This window comes from Prorops nasuta, unplaced genomic scaffold, assembly GCF_024137725.1.
Source record: "Prorops nasuta isolate Cenicafe-Biocafe unplaced genomic scaffold, Cenicafe_Pnas_1.2 PNAS00023, whole genome shotgun sequence".
Lineage (NCBI taxonomy): Eukaryota > Metazoa > Arthropoda > Insecta > Hymenoptera > Bethylidae > Prorops > Prorops nasuta.
The window spans coordinates 996,469-1,019,672 of NW_027116820.1; the positions used below are offsets into that span (position 1 = coordinate 996,469).

Below are 23,204 nucleotides of genomic sequence, written 5' to 3' on the forward strand. Positions count from 1 at the left end.
TTGCGACTAAAAATTGGTCTAATCTCTCTAACCATAGTACCCAGTCTTCACCTTTTGTGAATTCTTTAATCGTACCAATATAATTCGACATGGTGACTCTTCTATTACTATTCTTCAATCTTTGACTTTCTAGTATCAACTGTTTTCTTTGCTCGATTAATAACTTCCTCTCGTCTTCTAATTCTTTTCTTGCTTTTATTAATTCACTTTCTTCTAATTCTTCATTTCGAGATTGCCACCCGAACATACCTTTTGGTTGCTAGCTGCTAAAATCATAACTCGCCTCGGCACGTTGTTCGTTTCTTTTTCAAAAAAAATATAATGGCGTCTCACAACGGTTCTCGAACTTTCGAATTCACCTTTAGACAAAGCATTTATATATCCTTAGAAACAGCATTCATTGATTCTTTATAATTTATCCTCGTCGCCAATTGTTATGTTTCTACTAAATATAGGAGAATAATATTAATAGTCCGTACTACTATATTAATTACTTCTTTATTTCAATGTCATCATCTCTACAACGCCCTTACTCGTTAACGTCTGGCTCGGTCGCTATGCTGCGGCTATGACTGTTGCACTATGCGCCATCAGAGCCATCTCTGATGCATACATTACATTTACAACATTTTTATGAATTTTGTTTTATATATAACTTTGGATTGCGTAAGGTACCACATAATAGGTTTACAGTCTTTGTAAATTCATATTTTTTTAATTTTATTGTACAGTGTTTTTTCAAAAACCCTGCAAAATAAATTAAACAAGTTAAAAACTATTTAAAAACACGAAACAAATATAATAGGAAAATAGTATATTTATACATACAATCCACTGCATCCAAAATATTTTGATTAATTGCTTCACGATTTCCCGTCCCTCTCGCAGATAAGTTTTTTAATTTATCTACTCCAATGATCATTTTTAGAAGCCTTCTTATTAGCTCTTTGGGCTTATCTTTCCAAATTTTTAAGTAAGACAGTTCGGCACTGCTTACATAAATTCCACTATTTGGTTTCAATTCGATCTTTAAATGTTTAACTATTTATTTTAAATATTTTGTTCGCTTCTTCTAAAATAATCTATACCTTGTCATCAGACTGATTGATCTTATCCTTTCTTTTTTCAATTAAAACATTTAATTCGCTTTCAATCTAAAAGCATATACAATTTACATTATTTTTCAATTATACAAAAATAATTTGTTCAATCTTACGTTTTTTATATTTATGGACCTCTCTGGTACTTCTAATTGTACATATTTTACATATTCTTGTAATTTAATTACTAGAAGATCAGTCGTTTCTGCAGAAAAACAACAGTACTTAAAATATTGAAATAAGCTTATATATAAAGAAGTAATTTATGAAATAAATTTCAAATGCTAGTTAATCAGTTCAAAGAGAAGTAAAAACATATGCCACCCAATTATTTAATACCTTTCTACAATTAAATGAATTTTATTAGCAAAACCTTTTAAAGATAGATGATTTTCGGGATTTATGTTTTGACTAATATTTATGATATTGTCTTCGTCATTCGCGTCATCTACTATGTCACTGATTCCATCTGAAGACCCTAAATATGACTCTTCAATTATAATGTTGTCAGCATTAACGATATCATCATTGTCTGCAACAAAAATAATGAAATTATTTGCACTTCTACATAGTTTCGAAGAATGAGATCCTTAATTTTTACGTTTGTGAGAATTTTACCTGTTATAGGAAAGATTTGATTAAATTGCATTATTTTACGTTCCTCTTCATCTGATTTGTGTTTTTCCAAGCTCCTTCTGTATTTTTCTATATTGATCAATGGAACTATATTTTTTCTTTTACTTTCGTTTTTCTTCAAAATTTTACCATTTTTTGTTACTTTTAGCTGCTTCAAATATCTCTTATTGCCTAAAAACATAGTTTTACTGATTTATTCATTAAGTATATACAGTAATTTATTTTGAATTATAATTTCATGGCATTTGCGGAATGTGAAAATAATCGATATCCTAGGTGTGGAATTCGACGGGAGAGATTTCGAATTTTGCACATTTTTATCTTGAATGATCATAGTGTCCTTGCGAGGGAAATGCGTGTAACTCTACCAATTAAAGATTTGTGCGCGGCGCTGTTAACGAAAAGACTGACGGGAGGAATAATGAATTCAGGCTTACACACACGTAGAGTCTACATCCATCAAAATGCGCATCTACGGATCAAACTCTACTCAGCATCAACAAAATTGTGTCATTTTGTCTATCAGACGTGCAGTGGACAATTCACGCCCGGATTAGAATCAAATTTGGCCATGATATTATTGTATTTAAGGATGCTTAATTACCATTTAGTTTCAAAACCGTCCCCTTGAATATCTTATTTCCATAGTTGACAGATACAGTCCCATTCACTTCAATTTCTTTCTCAATTATGAGTCTCCTGTTCAAAATTGTTACTTCTTTTCCCTCTTTCCATTGTACTAAGGCGTACATTTCGGTAGACTTTGATATGTATTTTAATAATCTTTATATCTGAGGTTAGAATTAGGATTGATTCAAACTAGATCCTCAACTGCACGTACCGACTGACACGTTGATGAATGCAGTTGACGATCAGTGTGAATCAAACTTTATTGAATGTAGAAAGCTGCAAATAAGTTACAAATTAAAGTTAGTTGCTTACCACTTCAGTGTAAGCATTGAAAATCTTTAAATAAGTGACAATAAGTTTCCACATAAATTGTGAACCATTAAATACAAAAAAGAAAATGTCAAAGCGATATAAGTTATCGTTTAATGAATATAGTGTAAAGGCGAAAAAGGCAAATTATAAAAAATATAAGGTTACAATTTTTAATTCATTTATAGCTTAAATATCTGTTTTTACTTATAAGATTATAATTCACTAATTCTACTATTTAAAAAAAGGAATTGAATAATTCTAATTCAAATAACCTCCCACCTGTAAATATTCAAGAAAATAATGTAAATAATGAATTTCCTGAAATAAATATGATTGAACATATAAATAGAGCAAATGATGAATTTGATATTGACAATCCAGATGACAATTTAAATAATGATATAAATATAGAAGAAATTTTCAACGCTAATGTAGAAGGTAATTAGTAAAAGGAATAAATATATACATACCTTATTATAATACTCAATATTCAAAGAGAAATATTTTTGACTTCACTATTTAAAATGCATTTATTTAAATATATCTTATTAATAACACACAAAATAAAAATATAGTAATATTAATAAACCTAATTTTTGAATTAAATAGATGATTGCAATCATAGAAATTTTTGTGAAGACTGGATTGATGATGGTGATGATGAATTCGATTACAACATGAATAATATCAATGAAAATGATCAACTGTAATATGAAAATGCTCCATTGACAAAACGAGAAAGTGCCAGCTCCATTTTGTCCTTTGCAATGCGTCACAATGTCACGGGAAAGATGTTAACTGACATGTTAAAACTTATAGAAATTCACATACCGAAGCCAAATCATTGTTTTCGAAGTATTTTTAAACTTAAAAAATACTTAAATAATCAACCAAGTTTGATTAAAAAACATTTCTATTGTGAGCAATGTTCAAAAATTATAGAGGGTGACGAAAGATGCTCACTGTGTTCCGAACGTTCTAAAATAGGTAATTTTATAGAAATTGATTTTCTGAAACAAGTTGAAATCTTATTTTCCCGGCCTGACTTAATTTCAAAATTAAAATTATCAATGCAAACAAATAACACAGATGGTCTATCTGATATATATGACGGTAAAATATATCAAGAAATAATAAGTACAAATAATTTCTTTTCTGACAATTCATTAAATGTAACACTATCCTGGTATACCGATGGGATATCTCCATTTTCTTCTTCAAAATTTTCTGTTTGGCCATTTCATTTTATAATAAATGAATTACCTTATAATGAACGATATAAAGCTCAAAATTTGTTGTTATATGGATTTTGGTATGGTGAAAGCAAGCCAAAACCTAATATTTTCTTAAAACCACTTTATTACAGTTTAAAAATCTTTTCAAATGGAATTTCGGTAAACGTCAACAATTCAAAAATTACAGTAAAGGGTATAGTCATTTCAGGTACGTGCGACTTACCCGCGAAGGCATTGTTCCTCAATATGAAGCAATATAATGGAAAATATGGGTGTCAGAAATGCTTAGACAGTGGGGAACGTGTCGAGAATGTACAAACTTATCCATATAGGGAATTTTCCTTAAGAAATGATAGAGATACTATAACTCATGGCAAAGAAGCTTTTGAAACAAAATTATCAGTATATGGCGTTAAAGGAATCACTTTACTATCTTCCATAGCTTATAAATTCATAACAACAACAAATCTTGATCCGATGCATTGTATTTTTGAAGGGGTAGTAAAAAATTTATTATTATTTTGGCTAGATCCTAAATTTTCAAATGAATCTTTTTCCATTTCTCATAAAGTCAATGAGATTGATCAAATTCTTACAGATATTAAACCTCCAACATATATCCATAGAAAACCACGATCAATAGCAAATCATTTACATTTTTGGAAAGCATCTGAGCTAAAATGCTGGTTTTTTTATTACTCTCTACCAATTTTAGGCTGCTTTCTAAATTCAGAGTACTTTAATCATTTTAAATTATTATTATACAGTATTTATTTATTAAATCAAGACAAAATTACAAGAGCAGAGATAAATTTAGCTGAAATGAAAATTAATGAGTTTGTTTCTAAATATCAATTATTATACGGAAAAAACCGTATGTCTTGCAATGTACATTCGTTACTGCACCTTCCAAAATGCGTTCTAAACTTTGGTCCACTGTGGGCTTTTTCGTGTTTTCCCCTAGAAGATTTAAATGGTAAATTCAAAAGATTAATCTACGGTAGTAAGAAGCCTGAAGTTCAAATTTGTAAAAACTTTCTAAATTATGTGCAAATAGAGGGTTTTTTACAAAAACAGTTAAATTTAAATAATGAAGTTAATGATTTTATATACGAAATTAAGAATACTCACCAGCGTAAAAACGTTCTAAATATATTAACCCATACAATTTCTGTTTTAGGCAAAATAATTAAATTTACAGTAAACGATACACAAGCTTTTAATAATGAAAATCTTATCGGGAATCAAAATTTTAAATTTTTCAGGCTTCTAAAAAACAATTTTATTTATTACTCGAAAGAATATAGCAAGCAAATTAAAAGTGACTCAACACATTGCTCATATATAGAAAATGGACATAAAAATTTCGGAAAAATACAATATTTTATCAAAACTTCAAATTGCACATGTAATACAGTTTGTAATTGTGGTCAGATTTACGCAATTTTACAAAAATATAAAGTAAAAGACGATATTTGTATAAGTAATGATAACAATTTATGTTTTGGTTATATTCATACAATTCATAGCAAATCTCAAAATTTTAGTGCAATTAACATCATGAATTTATGTAGCGTTTGTATATATGTAAATATTAATAAGCGTAACAAACAGTTTTTAATTGAAAAGGTTAATAATAAAGAAGAAGAATAGTTTAAACTGAGTTATATTTTTGTATTTTAATCATTGTTGTTGTTTGAAATAAAATCTAACACGAACAAATGATAAAATTCTTTTAAATTTATAATAATCATAAGAAGTAGCATTGTAAAACAGTATGGTTAAATAGGAATATTTCAAAAAATTCGATGGTATGGCAAATAACATGGGAACTAGCATGGGAAATAGTATGGCAATATAGTTTGGCAAATAGTTTGGGGTTTTTTATATGCATACTATTAGAAACAGTATGGCAAATAACATGGGAACTAGCATGGGAAATAGTATGGCAATATAGTTTGGCAAATAGTTTGGGTTTTTTTATATGCATACTATTAGAAATAGTATGGCAAATAGTATGGCAACTAGCATGGGAAATAGTATGGCAATATGGTTTGGGAATGTCTTACATGCCAAATCATTTGGCAAGTAGTTTGGGATTTACTATTTGCCATACTATTTTTTTTCTACGCGGGTAGCGTTACATTTGAAATCATAGATATTTCATCAATGATTATTAATGTAACATTTTTAAGTTCTTCCCGAATAATTTTAACTCACAAAAAACAAGCTTCACTTGTAAAAAAATGACGGCAAGTACATAAGTCGTCTCCAGCATGATTAATACAGTAATATAAAATAATTTAATTTAAAAAAATAGTGAAATCCTAATGTTAGGCAAGTATAAATTTTTACCATGGCGAAAATTGAAATTTGGAAAAAAGTAAATAGTAACACAAAAATTACTTGCCGGGCCCGTAATATTCATGTGTAAGTCGCTATCTTGCAATATAAGTGTTGCTTCTCGTAAGTTAAAAATGCGGCTATTTAATACGATTGGATACATCGGGCCGGGCAAGTAATTTTTGTGTTACTATTTACTTTTTTCCAAATTTCAATTTTCGCCATGGTAAAAATTTATACTTGCCTAACATTAGGATTTCACTATTTTTTTAAATTAAATTATTTTATATTACTGTATTAATCATGCTGGAGACGACTTATGTACTTGCCGTCATTTTTTTACAAGCGAAGCTTGTTTTTTGTGGGATCTTATAACGTTTTGTAAGAATATAGGAATTAAAACTAAACAATTGTTTTATCTAATTCAATATAACATAACATTTTCCAATGTCCTCATAAATCCATAATGTAAACCTTTAGTTCATAATGTTAATTTATTAATCTATTAAATAAAATACAAAATATTACAATGATGGATTTTTATCATAATTACACTTTTAGAGGCTTTAAACATAGTATTCAATGACTGTTTGAATTATATTTCCAACATTTTATACCCAAAATCACCTTAAAACTCTTCGCTTTCAAAGATTTGCTTCTAAATTTACCTCTAAATCCACCTTTTTCTTAAGTGTTACTCTCACTATCAATTTTTTATTATTGCTCTTTCTTTGGTAAACTGGTGCCATTTATATATTCTTTTGATTAATATAAGCTGTAAAATATATATCAGTTAATGCAATGGAAGCCTATGATTTTTAGGTATACTGCTTTCAGTTTCCTGAAGTTACACATCGTATGCTCTATTACATGTGAAATATTGAAATCCTGAATTACTTTTATATTTACACATCTACATGATTTTATTATAATTTTCATCAACTATGTGATTTCTAATTCCAAAGTTGTATGCCCAAAATCACCTGCAAGTTTTTCCCTCAAGGATTTTCTTATGAATTGACTCATTTTTCCACCTTTTTCTTAGCTGTCACTCTCAATATCAACTTTGCATTATGGCACTTTCTCCAGCACATTAATGCCATTTATATTTTCCTTTCATTAATATATACTAGGAAATACACCAACTCCTGCAATGGATGCCTCTCTTCTTTAGATATATAGTTTTCAGCTTCCTAAATTTATTCACCGTATGCCCCATCACATGTTAAATATTGCAATCATGAATTCTTTTCATATTTACAGATCTACATGATTTTGTTATAATTTTCATCAAGTATGTGATTTTTAATTCCAAAATTGTATACCCAAAATCATCTACAAGCCCTTCACATTTAAGGATTTGCTTAGAAATTCATCTCTTTTTCTTAACTGTTACTCCCAATATCAGCTATGAATCAGGGCTCTTTTGCAAGCAAAATAGTGCCATTTGTATTTTCTTTTCATCAATATAAACTCGAAAATACACAAATTAATGCAATGGAAGCCTCTATTTTAGATATACTGCTTTCATTTTCCCAAATTTATTCACTGTATGTTCTATCCTTATAACATTTCCTGTGCCAGAGTCCTCAGATGTTCGTTTCGCTAATTTCTATACACTGTTGAAACTGGTCGGACTTCTGGTGCTACAAAATGGAGTAGAAACCATTAATTTTTGGACTGACTTTCAATTGAGAATAAACATTGCATTTTTTCATCCATACCAATGACCAGTATACTGCCTTTGGCCTAGAATACTAGCATAGGTAACAGAGGAAAACAATTAATAGTTATTAACTCAATTTTTCAGAATTTCATCCAATGAGTCTCATCCTTAAGTTATGGCTGAGCAATTGATGACGTTTTTCTGAATATTGGCTTATTCTTACTTTGCCAATCTTTCCATGCTTTCATCTTTGCCTGTTTCAAGTACCAGAATACAGGAGTGAAAAGCCCAGTTGTTGATTCAACTCCAATAGTCAGTATGTGAGCGAACCTTCTTCCTTGGATTTTTAACTCTATTGTACCAAATGTATTTATGTCAAAGCACAAGTATTATCATTTGCTATAAGACATTTCTACAGTGACTGTAAAATACTAAATGATAACACTATGAGTAAGCCTGAAATCAAATTCATCATTTAACAATCTTAATCTTCAAAGAAAATAATTATTTGAAGCAACATGAAGCATCTCAGTTACTTACCAGTATTTGATTTTGCCCCATCTCCATTTTCTTTATTGCTTGTTCACCTAACTTCTGTAATATTTGGTTGTCTTCGCATCTTTTGTAAACATCTACTATCGTATAATTTGTTCAAATCCAAATACTGGTCAACTTGTATTTTACGTAATTGAAGATTCTTTAGAATGTTTCATATCTTTCAAATAAACATTGCCATAATTTAATCTGAAATATTTGTTCGTATATATATGATATAACCTATCGGATAGTTACAATCAATATCAGTTTAAAGAAAACAAAAAGCAAAACATGCATTTGATTAATGATTGCAATACCTGAAAGTTTAGCATATGATTACCTTAACAATTTCTTTCAATTAATATCCTCCTGATAATGACCGATGCACATTAATGTTGAAAGTATACTTCTCATAGGCACAGAGTTGTAAATATTAATCTTATTTAATCCAGTCAGCTCTATCCTCATCAATGAAAATGAAAATGTTCTGTTTTGATTTAATCTGAAAAAGAAAGACCACAAAGTATACTACATCCTGCATTGTAAAATATAATGTTATACTTATCTAATTCGCGAATCCTTCAGTCACTGTTAATTGAATTTATTTGTGATTGTATAAATTTAACAGATGCAATATCGCAACACGATGAATAACCTCACTGCATTAAATAAAAATAACCTCACATTAGAATATACAATTCACAATAGTCGACGGATTAATTATATCGATCATATCGACTTTATTTGACAGTTCACAAACACAGTTCGGTCGTTGGTTATAGTTTATTATCTCGTTAGCGACCAACTTCAGCCCGAGACATACATTTTGGCTGAAAAAAGAGATGAGGAAGGAGAAAAATGTTATTTCGGCATATATATAGATAACAGAGTATGATATCTCTGGATAGCGTGAACCGATTTTCATGTTCGTGGTCTCAAATGAAAGCTTTTTCAAACCCATTTTAAGAAAATCTTTACTTAAGCAATGACAATGGATTATACACAGAGATAAATCGATTTGAAAGTTGAGACGGCCAAACTAGCTGTATAAGAGGGTAGTGCCTCGACGGAGGTATAGACACGTCTATACCTACTTTTATGTACTTGCCGTCGAGACACTACCGTGTCTCTTGATTGCTACATCTGATAATTCCGTATATTTGGCTGTACGTCCATGTTCTACTGGCAGTTGAAATACTCTGTGAATCGTTAGACCATCAATGTTAAAAGCTGCTATTCCCGTGGGAGCACTCACAATGACATCTTTTTTCATGGTTTTCTTTATCCAACATCTTATAGTTTTTATCAAGAAACTTTTACCCGTACCACCTTCACCACTAACGTGAAGTCTAAGAATTTCATTATCGGTAGAAACAGTTTTTGTCACTTTATCAAAAACTCTTTTTTGATCGGAGTTCAACTCTGATATCATTTGTGAAACATCTAAATCCTCGTACTTATTTTGCACATCTTGAAAGTCTTTCATTGCGCCTTCTACTTCTATAGGTACACATTCTAATGTCTAATCATTTGAACATTTATCACCTTCATTACTTTCTTCAATATTTGTATTAATTAGTTCTTTCATGTAATCCATTCCTTTCTGAATTTCTAAGATACGTTCATGATATTTTAATCCGTCCATAAGTTCTGACTGTACTGACACGAATGCTTCTGCGTATGTATCGCATCCACATTTCAATTCATCAGTATTTCGCCAAGGTTTAAACAATAATAGTAATGCATAGAAATATGCTTCTGGTTGCGTTTGTATGTTATAATGATAATGATTAACTAAGCAGCCAATTGAACGTTTTTTTAAATATAAATTATCTTTTGTTTTGAAATGCTCCACATTTCTAATAGGTTTCTGTTTCACAGTATCATACCATTTTACAAAATTCATACAGACATGTGGATTCCAGATTCTTAGGCCTGGTTGGATAATAATAATCTAACATAGAGTGACAAAATATATCCGTAGAATCAGGACTTAAAGCTTCAATTTCTTTACGACTTTTTAATTTTCTACTACTTATCATATTAACATCTACCCATCGAATAGTAGTTTTTGGATCCGTTATAAATAAGGGAATTCCTAACAAGCAATCTGCAGCTTCTAACGCACCGCACTCCCTATTATTTAACATTCGCATTCCAATATTCCATAAATTACTACGTATAGATTTAGTAGAATTTATAACGTCCAGTGTGTCTATTATGTTACTTTTTTCTGATTTAGATACATATTTAGTAGTATACCACGTTAATAAAGTCGATTTTTCTCCAACGAATTGTATATTCATATTTCCTTCCCACGCACAAAGAATTGCGGGATTATAATCGTTAATGTTAACTTCTTCTTGTGATCGTGGTAAGTCATAAAGTCTATTCTTTGTTTTCAATTTTTTTCTACGCCCCATGGATACAGCTACATCTCTGATTAATAACGTGTCTGTTATTGGTCGAGAAACACCAAATCTGCAAATTTGACTAGACATATTTTTAGTCTTTTTAGCACGTAAACAATAACTGTTATGCTTGTGTCGTTGGTGCTTGTCAACGCGTCTGTATAATTCAGGAGAAATATTTTTGGAAGGCATTCTGCAAGTAATATACTTTAAAATGAAAGCTGCTACATCTTCATTAGAAGATACATTAATTATTGGAGCATCTTTTATCCAAATTAACATATGAAAATGTTGAGTACCTCTACCTTGGTATTCTCTACGTATAAAGTAATGCGAGACTTCTCCAATAGGATTGTCAGGTGAAGTTATAAAATCAATTATTGCTTGAAATTTATTTTTAATAAATCTAGATACTGATACAGGATCAGAAGCAATAAGCTCATTTATTGACATGGTTTTCGATTTAGGACTATTTATTTCACGAAGACATTCAATCATATCTGACCAAAGCCACTCGCTCGGACTAAGTGTCAAAAACCATGTGGCAGGTCCGTAGTTATGAATCATACATTTCAACATGCATCTTGGTCTAATCCAAAATTGCGGTGTATTGCGTAACCTACCAAAAATAGTGTTTAAATTAGTTTCCAGTTGATGTTTTGACAACTTTTCTAAATAACTAGAAGCCGTATACTTTTCACGAGGATTCGTAATATTTAATTTATGAAATATACCAGCATTAATGTTTCGTATGTTACTGTCGTGTACTAAATAAAATAAGTATTGTATATTTAAACGATATCGTGAATGTTTGGACATAAGCCTTGATTTAATAAATTCGAAATCACTAAGACGAACATTTCGGTTTTCGTGTTGTCCATTAATTCCATACGGAAATAAATCTGGAAAGCACATTACGTCTAATTGTTTATAATTATAATCCAAAAGACGATCATGAACCTTCAACATCTGATAAAGCTCAGTTGCCGATTTATTAGTTCTACCTTCATACATTGGATAAATTGTATACTGGTCATAATATGAATCAGATTGAGACTTTTGTGTCACTAAAGCTTTGTTTTCCTTATCGTCGTTATTTATTCCTTCCAATATTTCATCGTCTTCTCTCAAGTCATCATCTATTTGGAATTCAGTGTCTCTTAAATCAGACTGTAATAACAAGGCATCAGAAGATGTAGGTAATACTATTTCTGAATACAAGAGATTATTATGTTTCAGCCATAACAAAGCGTTCCACACTTTATTTACATCCACCAAATTTTCCCATACAATATTTGATTTAGTAGGAATTCCTCTTACTAATATGTACAATTCATGATTTATATTTATTGGTACATGCGAAGGACAAATTTTTTTAAATGTTTCTTCTAATGGCAAAGGCAGATGGAATGTTCTACCTTTAACTTTAGGAATCATGCCCCTATGTGGTATATTTGTATTCATAACAGTTCCCATTCGCAAAACAGTTTGAAATGCTTTAGCTCTTTGAATCAGGATTCGTTCATAATCATTCAGGCTTTCTATTTCTTCTGGTACTTTCTTTGCATCTAAATTGTTCAAGATACACGTAGGTGGCATGATATTAAAACGAATTTTACTTTTACAATACTGACAAATATAAGCAGCATCATTCTCTTTAAATTCTATATGCTGCAGCAGCTTGCTCCAAAGTTTTGAGCCATACGTTTTATTACAAATTTTTATTCTCGTTACATTTCTTTCAAAACATAACTTTTCACAAGAAATGCAAGACCATTTCGGTATATCGATAGAACGTTTTGTAAAAGCTTTGAAGGCAAGAAAATATTGAGATTTGATGTCGTCTTCACTTAAATTAATTTCTGTGAATTTCTCTCTATGTGCTGCAGCATTTTCTTGAGCTTCCTTCGATATCTCTTGCAGTAAATTGACGTCATTTTCATTCAAAGCTTTGTCCAAATTATTAAGTTTTGCATCTAAAGCCATCAAATCGTATAACAATCTTTTAATGTACCTCACTTCAGGAAAATGAGAAGACAATATTTGTGTTGCTATAAATTTTGACCTACAAAGCTTATAATTTATATAACAACCATGTGAATGGCCGAGTTTGTTATGATTTACTTTATTAGAACAACGGTTTGTATCCGTTATAAATTTGTGTAACTTTTTTAAGGTACACTGTAATACATTTTCATAAAATTCTTTTAAATCATTTATTAAATTAGCATCTTTAATTTTACAAAGAAAATTACAGTGCCATGTCTTCTTAGTTTTATTTTTTGATTCCAATAAAGGCATGATATTACTACATTTACCTTCAGAATTCATGACAATTTTTGTAATATTTCTTTCTAAATCTTTTCTAGCAGTAAGAGAATCTTCCCCTGTGCTCACAGAGAAATCTAAATTTGCTTCAACAATTTCACTCATTGCATAGTAAGAAGTTTCATAGAAATATTGTTCTGAGAAAGCAATATGTTTCCACAATCCACATAAAGAATTAACTTTATCCTTTACATCTACAGATATACATTGTTTAAACCGAGTTATAGAATCTTCAGCCTTTTGTTTTATTTCTTTTAAAATTTTCTTAATGCTCGTAATGTTCGAATTTCGAGTATATAAACACCATCTTAATATGCATTCGGCTTCCATTCTACTTTCTGTTAGCGAAGGAATGCCGAGAGTTTTTGTTAAATTTTGTATGTACCTTTCAATAGTAAATTTCAACGCTATATTATTATTTTGTCTATTAATACGATTGTATTTATTAATAATTTTCTTTGCAACACAGAATTTTGTTGATTTATTAGTTTCGTAGTATATTTTTCTTTTCTTCAGTACAGTTTCTTTATTGGATTTATATGATTTTTTTCTTTTCTAATATAGCTTCTCTGTTAACATTATATGACAATTTCATTTTCGTTAATCTAGCTTCTCTATTTGTTTCATGCGATATTTTATGTTTTTTTAATTTAGCTTTTTTAGTTAATTCATACCATACTTTCCTTTTTTTTAATGTAGCTTCTTTATTTAATTCATACTATACCTTCCGTCTTTTTAATGTATCTTCCTTATTTGATTCATACGATATTTTCCTTTTTTTTATTATAGCTTCTTTGTTTGATTTATAAAATCTTTTTTGTTTTCTCATAATTTCTTTTTTATTTAATTCATAATATATTTTTTGTGCCACTGCTCTATTATAACTATATCTTTCATCACAATTAAGTGAATAATTATTAAGTTAAAACAGATTTGGATTTGAGGAAATTTTATATTCACAAATATTTGACAAAGCGTATTTCTTGGATTTAGAATTCAAATTTGAAATATTTTCAGATACATTAATTTGTGTATTTTCGATATTTAAATTGAAATAATTTGTTTCTTTCTGTACATCGATATCTGTACTCTTAGCATTTTTATACATATTATCTACCTTTTCTACTATCTTATTTTTATTATTTTTGAAATATTGAATGTTAGCTTCTTGGTCTTTTTTATAAGTATTATTGGTTTCTTCTCCTTGAAACAATATTTCACCTCTGTTAATCATTAAAATACTATCGTCCGTATCAATACTTAAACTTATTCTCAAATTATTTTCATCATCAAAATTCTTTTTACTATCACCAATAGCTTTGTTTTCTTGATCGTCTTTTCGCTTTTCTTTGATATAAGTAGAAGCTTTTTTCAACCGCTCTACACGTTGTTCTTCACTTTCTTTTTTCCTTAATTCTCTTTTTCGAGAAGCTGCCTTATGACGATTTTGTAATACATCAAAAGTAACAATTTTAACTTTTTCATTTTGTTTTTGAATAATTGGAAAATGGTCTAAGCGGTTAGATTTTAAAATCTGTATTAAATGTGGACACATTAACTTTTGATCATATAAAACCTCATTAGGTTTAATATTGTATAACAGAGATGTTGCGAATGCTATAGCAAAGACTCCACAATCATTTCGGTTTTTTGCGATTGCACTAATGGAAATATAACTGATTCATTGTCAAAATTATAAAACGGGAACAATCTTTTAAGGAATATTTCATGATTGGCATGCAACCTTTTACTATTCAATGAATCATAAATATATATGGATTTACCATCATAATAAGAACAAACCCAATGACCACCTTGGTTAGATTTAAAATCATCACAGCTGTGTAATATTTGAATATGTTTTACTGTTTTTGGTACACTTTCAATATTATTAGGAATCTGAACTAATAGTGTACTTTGAGGATTATAATTAGAGCACGATTTTAATATTTGAAAAAAATGATCCATGTGCTCATCCTCCAACCATCGTCCATTTTTAATGATTTCTTCATTTCTAGCGCAAAGCTTCATGGTGGCTGTTATCAATAATTTGTATATTATACCAGTAAATATACAAAGGTTAAATTGGTGACAATATTTAATATTAGTAAAAAATACGTAATATTATAAATTTTTAATTGGCGCTTTTTAGCCGACCAATTCGTGCTTTTCAGCAGGCGTATGGCCGCTTTTAAGCAGGCGTATTAAGAAAGAGAGAGAGAGAAAGAGAAAGAAAGAAAGCGAAAGAAGGAAAAAGAAAAAAAAATACCTTCCCCAAAATTGTCTGAGGATCTGAAAGAAAGTACAAAAGGATACTTGATTAAAAAAAACAATAAATAACAGAATGATTCGAAATAAAGTCATTGACTTATTTAATTCTAATATTTATTATTTATACAGGGTGTATCAGCAATGATGCTTTTAATTTTAACCATACATCCTTGAGCATAAACTAAGTCGAAAAGCCGTATATTATAAGATCCGGAAAAAAATCAATGCTGAAATAAATCAATTTTAAACCGATAAATCAGGGGTTTGATTCAACGGAAAAATTGCTTCACTTTCACTTTTGTTGACAGTTCCCCTTCAAAAACAAAAGAAGTTTGTACTTCTCCGCCGATCCGTATTGTCGTACACGCATATACACATGCACGCAACTACGCCGATTATTAATATTACCTCCTAATGTCTTACATTCCTGATCCTGATGCTTGGGAAATTCATTTTCTGCATATTTTTAAAAGGATCCTCGATAGCACCCATTTAGTTGAAAAGTCTGGGGAATAATACGGCGTTATTCATAGATTAATTTTCAAGTCGTTTTATCTTTTCGGTGATGCGGTATATGAACTGCTCTAAGGTAGCCAAGCAATAAGAATTATATTAAAAAAGCGATTATAAGAAATTGTATTTTTTTCTGTATTTAAAAATCTTACTGTTTTATCAGATAGAGCAATTTACCATATCATTGGAAGAGTAAAATAACTCGAAAATAGATTCTCAAGTAAGGCCATAGTCTTCTCTAGAAATTTCGATCTAAGTAGAGAACTTAAGGAGTTCCTTTAAGAATAAATAAGCCTTTTTTCATTTTATGAGTGGACAAGCCAAAAAATTAAGAATAATTTTTTGTTAATGCTGTATATTATTATTCATAGTCTTTGCACGCTCTTAGATACGAGAAGATTTCAGAGTTAAGTTAATAAATGCTTATACTTTTCGCTTCACTTTTTTATGTTTTGCTTGGTGAATTTAAAATATTTCTTTTTGATGACCATATCAACTTCTAGTCACTATGAACTAGAATTTGACTTAGCAATTGGCTAATTTTACTGACAAGTTCAATTAAGCAGACACTGTGCAAAACTTACTAGGCAAAAAGGCAAAAACTATGGCCATTCTACGGCATAAAGAAAACATTATTTTTAATTTTGTGGCTTGTCCCTTCGTAAAATGAAGAAAAGGCTTATTTATTCTTAAAGGGATCCCTCAAGCTCTCCACTTAGATTGAAATTTCTAGAGAAGACTTTGGCTTTACTTGAGAATCTACTTTCGAGTCATTTTGCTCTTCCAATGATGTAGCAACCTGCTTCATCTGATAAAACAGTAAGATTCAAACAGAAAAAAAAAATTTCTTATAATAGCTTTTTTAAAATAATTCTTATTGCTTGACTACCTTAGAGCAGTTCATATGCCTCGTCACTGAAAAGATAAAATGACTTGAAAATTAATCTATGAACAACGCCGTATTATTCTCCAGACTTTTCAACTAAATGGGTACTACCGACGATCCTTTTAAAAATAGGCAGAAAATGAATATCATCAGCACCAGGATCAGGAATGTAAAACATTAGGAGGTAATATTAATAATCGGCATAGTTGCGTCGATGTATATACACTGCCGTCCAAAAGTACCACTTAGGAAAATTGTGCAGAAAACAGTACTCTCTTTAAACGCGTGTTGCATGAGATCGAAAAGAGTCATACGAAAAATTAAAAGACAGCTGAAAAGCATATTAAATTCTACATTTTAGTAGTATAATTTCTTTATGTAAAATTAAATGATTACTAAATAACAAGAAGGAAATATTAGCGCTACATTTCGTTTTAGCCATAGTTTTGTTATCGAAATTCATTTCATTGCACCACTTTAGAATATGGTTGTATATATTTGAAATTTGACCACGCTAAAGCTTAAAATCCCCCCTTTTCTTTAAGACATGAAACATGAAAAACCGAATAGTTTTTCCAGAATTACAGTACAATTTATAAAACAGTGTCAAATATCCTTCCTGGCTGAAAAACAACTGCCCGCTATTCTTGAGAAACAATTTCAGGAAGGAATAAACTTTGGGTATCAAATAGGGTTCCTATTTATTTTATAAGTTTTAATTCAATTAAATCGAAATGAGTCTAGAAATAATTTAAATTTTATTTTTATTAAAAGTGCAACAGTTTTCCTGGTTAATGTTATTGTTTTACAATTTCAATTCTTCTTGTAATTACTTGGATGATGCATCAATGTATTTATTTTCTTTTGTTAGGATTATTACTTCATTCTACCGATTTTAGATGTTTTTTCTAATATTCCATGAAATTCATCCCAGGGGAAATGTTTCATATTAAGACTATCATTTTATTGTAGCAATTTCATAATTTAAACTTTTTTGAATGACTGTCTTGTTGATGGATAGTTTAATTGTCAACAACAATCCTAATTGAATGCATTATATAATTACATAAATTTTATTTAAAACATTTAAGTTTTTTTAGATTATCATTTAATTATCAGTATGGCAGAGCCGTTACTTTACTTTAAGGAAGAAACTGAGCAGTGCTGCCACTATTCCCCTTTTTGCAACTTAAGATTGTGTTCTTCAAGTTTAATATAAAACAAAGGAAAGTAAATAGATATCTTCATATTGGTTTTTGTCGCTTACTATTTCGTGAATTCCATAAAGTTAAGATATTGGTAACCATAAAAATGAGAAAAGTAATGGAATTATCTTTAGGAACTCGCTCAGCAATAATTACGCTCTTCAAAGAAGGTAAAGCGCAAAGGGCTATTGCAGCCCAGTTAAAAATATCAAAAACGTCTGTGTATAAGGCAATTAAACGTTTTAATGAATGTGGCAGTAACGCAAATCGAAGTAGAGTCGGTAGACCTCGCATAACATCAATCGCAGAGGACAAATATATTATCGTATTAAGTAAACGAAATAGGAGATTAACCGTTCCTGAAATAAGAGCAAACATTGTTAATACAAAATCAAAAAATATTTCAATATCTACCGTAAGAAGACGTCTAAAAGAAGGAAACCTCCATGGAAGGATAGCGGTGAGGAAGCCTTTTCTGCATCCCACTAATAAAAAAAAAGCGCTTAGCGTGGGCGAAATTACACAAAAATTGGTCACTTGAAGATTGGAAAAAGGTATTTTGGACTGATGAGTCAAAATTTGAAGTTTTTGGAGTTAAGCGTCGGGTCTTTGTACGACGGTCAAATAGCGAAAAAATGATACCACAATGCATAATCCCAACTGTAAAGCATGGTGGTGGCTCAATTATGGTGTGGGGTGGCTTTTCGACAACAGGTGTGGGAGATTTATTGTAAATATCTGGCATTTTAAATAAGGAAAAGTTTAAAGATATTCTGATGAATCACGCAATCCCTTCTGGATTACAATTAATTGGTCGCGGATTTTTATATCAGCAAGACAACGACCCAAAACACACTTCAAAAGTGTGTATGACTTCTCTTGAAAATGAACAGGCCAAAAGAAATCTAAAGATCATGAATTGGCCGCCCCAAAGTCCTGATCTCAACCCTATAGAACTTCTTTGGGATGAGCTTGACAGATCCATTAGAAATCAATGCCCAACTTCAGTTGAACATTTATGGCGTTTATTACAAGAAACTGGGAAAAAATTTCAAGAGAAACCATCCAGAAACTTATTGAAAGGATGCCGCGAATTGTACTAGCAGTAATAAAGAAAAGAGGTGGCTTCTTTGATGAAAAGAAAATTTAGGTTATTGGTAATTTAATAATAATTAAGTTACAATTATTTTCTCTTTATTATTATATGTGTGTAAGAATTAAAGTTGTTTATATTATTTGAATAAAAGTTTATTCAAAATGTTAAGCTCTATTTGATACCCAAAGTTTATTCCTTTCTGAAATTGTTTCTCAAAAATAGCGGGCAGTTGTTTTTCAGTCAGGAACGATATTTTACACTGCTTCATAAATTGTACTGTAATTCTGGAAAAACTATTCAGTTTTTCATATTTCATGTCTTAAAGAAAAGGGGGGATTTTAAGCTTTAAGGTGGTCAAATTTCAAATATATACAACCATATTCTAAAGTGGTGCAATGAAATGAATTTCGATAACAAAACTGTTGCTAAAATGAAATTTAGCGCTAAAATTTCCTTCTTGTTGTTCAATAATCATTTAATTTTACATAAAGAAATTATACCACTAAAATGTAGGATTTAATAAGCTTTTCAGCTGTCTTTTAATTTTTCGTATGGCTCTTTTCGTTCTCATGCTACACGCGTTTAAAGAGAGTACTGTTTTCTGCACAATTCTCGTAAGTGGTCTTATACTTTTGAAGGGCAGTGTATGCGTGTATGACAATAAGGAACGACAGAGAAGTACAAACTTCATTTGTTGTTTGAAGGGGAATAGTCAACCAAAGTGAAAGTAAAGTCATTTTCCCATTGAATCAAAGGCCTGATTTATCAGTTTAAAATTAATTTATTTCAGCAATGATGCTTTTTCGAATATTATATAGTGTAGGACTTTTCAACTTTGTTTATGCTCAAGATTATGTGGTTAAAATTAAAAGCATCATTGCTGATACACCCTGTATTTATTCCCAATTCCCAATACAAATAATTACTTTGTGTTAACCAAATAAATAAATATTTAAATAAATGTCATGAAAATTGCCTTTCAGATAAATTACTTTATTTATGCCAAATAGGCGAAGTTTAAATTAAAATATTTTGTTATCTTAATTGTATCAAATATTTGATTTAAACAAATTTCTCTATTTTATATTAATATTTGTTGGTTTTTTAAAATTAAAAATATTAAATTCAACTAAACAAAAATGCAAATAAATATGTTCATTAAATCCAAGCTATTTTCCGCTTAGTATGTGTATCCGAAAGGTATACTAAAGTATAGAACGCCATTTCTGCCACTGCCTGTATACTAACTTGGCGTACAGACGTCGCCACATATAGCGTTCTAATTCAGTATATTTTCCGCGTAGTTTTTCTATATTATGTGTATGCAGAGAGTATTGTAAAGTAGGACGCTATTTCTGGCGGTATCTGTACACATAACTGTCTTTGTCTCTTTTTTCTCAGTCTACCCTTCGCCATTTTCTTACCATTACGCTGCTGAAACCACAAATTGAGCCAACGATAGAAGTTTTAAACATGTTTATTTGTCAAGATATGTGATTGAATTTTATAGTGAGTGTAATATTATTATATGTTAAATAATATATTTATTATTACATTGTGTTTAAAATGACCATATTTGTGAATAGTTATCTTGGACAATAGTGAAAACTGTTTGAACACCAATGTGTACATCAACAGTGAGAAGAGGTTAAAAAGCAAAGAGAACCTTCAATTATTAGATAAGTAAAAATTTAATAAAGATAAATGGTACACATGATTCGAAATCAAAACTATGTATACTTTGTGGCTACTTTTGATGTTTCAGGTACTAAAATTTATCTTTTAAGAGTGAAACAAGGACGCACACACAGGCGCTATTGAATATTATGTTTACACGAGTAAGTTAAATAAAAGATACAAATAATATTATTAAAATCTTAGTAATTCATAAAAATTTCGATTTGAGGAAATCATGCTAGTCCGCAATCTTACAAAGATTGCTAAGTATCTTATATTTTAACTCTTAAAAGACACATCTCCCTAAAATTACATAAAAAGCATGCAGAGTTTTCGGCATCTAGGGGTATACCAATATCTACATTGTTGCAGATTTAGAATATCCGTTTGCTGGGAAGTGGTAATAGAATGAATATTTTTATGAATACTTTAAAAAAAAATATAAATTAATATCCTGACCATGAAATGTCTGGGACGTTTTTAAAATTTAGTACAATTAATTAGTATACTTAATTTATACTACGTGTTAAAAATCCATACGACAATTTAAAGATTAATTACTGTAAATATTAAATATTTAACAAAATGGTAGTAAAAATCATGCCTATCTATATATAAATCATTAAATATAACCAATTGATATTTTTTTTGAGATTAAAGTGGTCGAACCTGTTGAAAAAGAGAAAGTAGTGTCTCAACGGTTATATATATATATATATATATGAACTTACCGTCGAAACACTATATTTATATTTTAAACATATAATGTTTAGAAAATAAATTCATTCACTGCTTTAAAACAAGATATTATATCTTTAAAGATATAAAGTATATTTTCAAAAATGTTAACTATGAATATTGGTATTTTATATAAGAAAAATTAATCTCCTTCTATACAATTCAAAACTAATGAACATATGATGGTATATTATCAGGTAGCTCACAAATTTTTACAAGAAATGAAAACATTATAGCAAAGATATGTATACAAAAATGAAATCATAGTTATATCATCAAAAAAGATTTTGTAATAATTTAAAATATTTATAATAATCACAAATGATAATGATAAACTTTTTTATAAATTATTCAAAAGTATTCAAAAAAAGATATTTAATTAATTCTGACAGAAAGCATATGAAAATCTTGATTAAATTTACGAAGCAATTTAAAAGGATTATACGTATTAGAGTTTCAATCCTTGTGACTTTTAAGACACAAAGTACTATGACATAAGGTTAATCAGATTTTAGAACTCTTATGATAAACCACCCTTATAAACTCTGCTCCCTATACTAATATATCGGGACACTCAAACACTGTTAATAAATAGTGGCGCTAATAATTAATTGCATGTAAAATGTTAATCTGAATATTTATGAGATAAATAACTAATAACTTTAATTTCACAGTGTTCTTGCCCAATTCATAAAAGGGTATTATCATAAAATTCGGTTAAGAAGCTACATAGTAAAATCATATATCTCATAAGACTGCCGTAATTGAAAGCAGACCATTTTGAATAAATCATGGAGCTGTCAAATTGATAAGACTATATTTTAAACATTATTAATACCTAATAATAATACCAATTGACAACTATTAATATTTTATAATATATTTAATATTAAAAATATACACTCATAAACATTCTGATCAATGCCACGAATGCACAAAATGGCTTATTTTTAAACATAATTGTCTTATAAAAAATATAAAGAAACTATGCACATGTTTTAAGTGAATCTCATCATAAATATTATCTATAAATTGCCTCAAATTAAAGTTAATAGTAATTTAGTTACAAATATCTATACATAGATAAAAGAAAATTAAGTGTAACGCAATTACAAAATTGACTTATCACAAGAATTTCAATTCTTGTGACTATTAAAATAGTTTGGCAGTCTCTTAGTACTGTGGTCAGACACATGTTACTGTTGTTATAAATAAACAGTTCATCACTAATTAGAAAGTAAATGCTGAAATTTTAAATAATTGTTAAACTGTTAAGTGAAGCAAAGTATTTCACTTTTATGTTTGAATCCTATGTCATTTTATTACCTGTATTTATCAATGCTCTTCAAACAATAGATTTGAATAAAGAAAGAAATATTTTCACCGTAAAAATCTAACCGATAAGTGAATTAATAAATACAGGTAATAAAATGACATGCAATTCAAGCATAAAAGTAAAATATTTTGATAGACTCAAAGTTTTAACTATTTTTTAAAGTTCAGCGTTAACATTTAAGTTAGCGCTGAGTAATATTTTTATAACAATTTGAAAATATATGCAAATAATATAAGAACAAATTTCTAAGCCACTTTAAAGTTTAGTTAATTATTTGGTTACCT

At 29.4% G+C, this 23,204-nt stretch overlaps 1 protein-coding gene across 6 annotated transcripts in view; it reads left to right on the forward strand.

Annotated features, from left to right (window-relative positions):
- The window catches only part of Lpin (phosphatidate phosphatase LPIN), a 290,109-nt gene that overhangs the window by 14,251 nt on the left and 252,654 nt on the right, over window positions 1-23,204 (forward strand). The gene's annotated exons all lie outside the window — the stretch shown is intronic.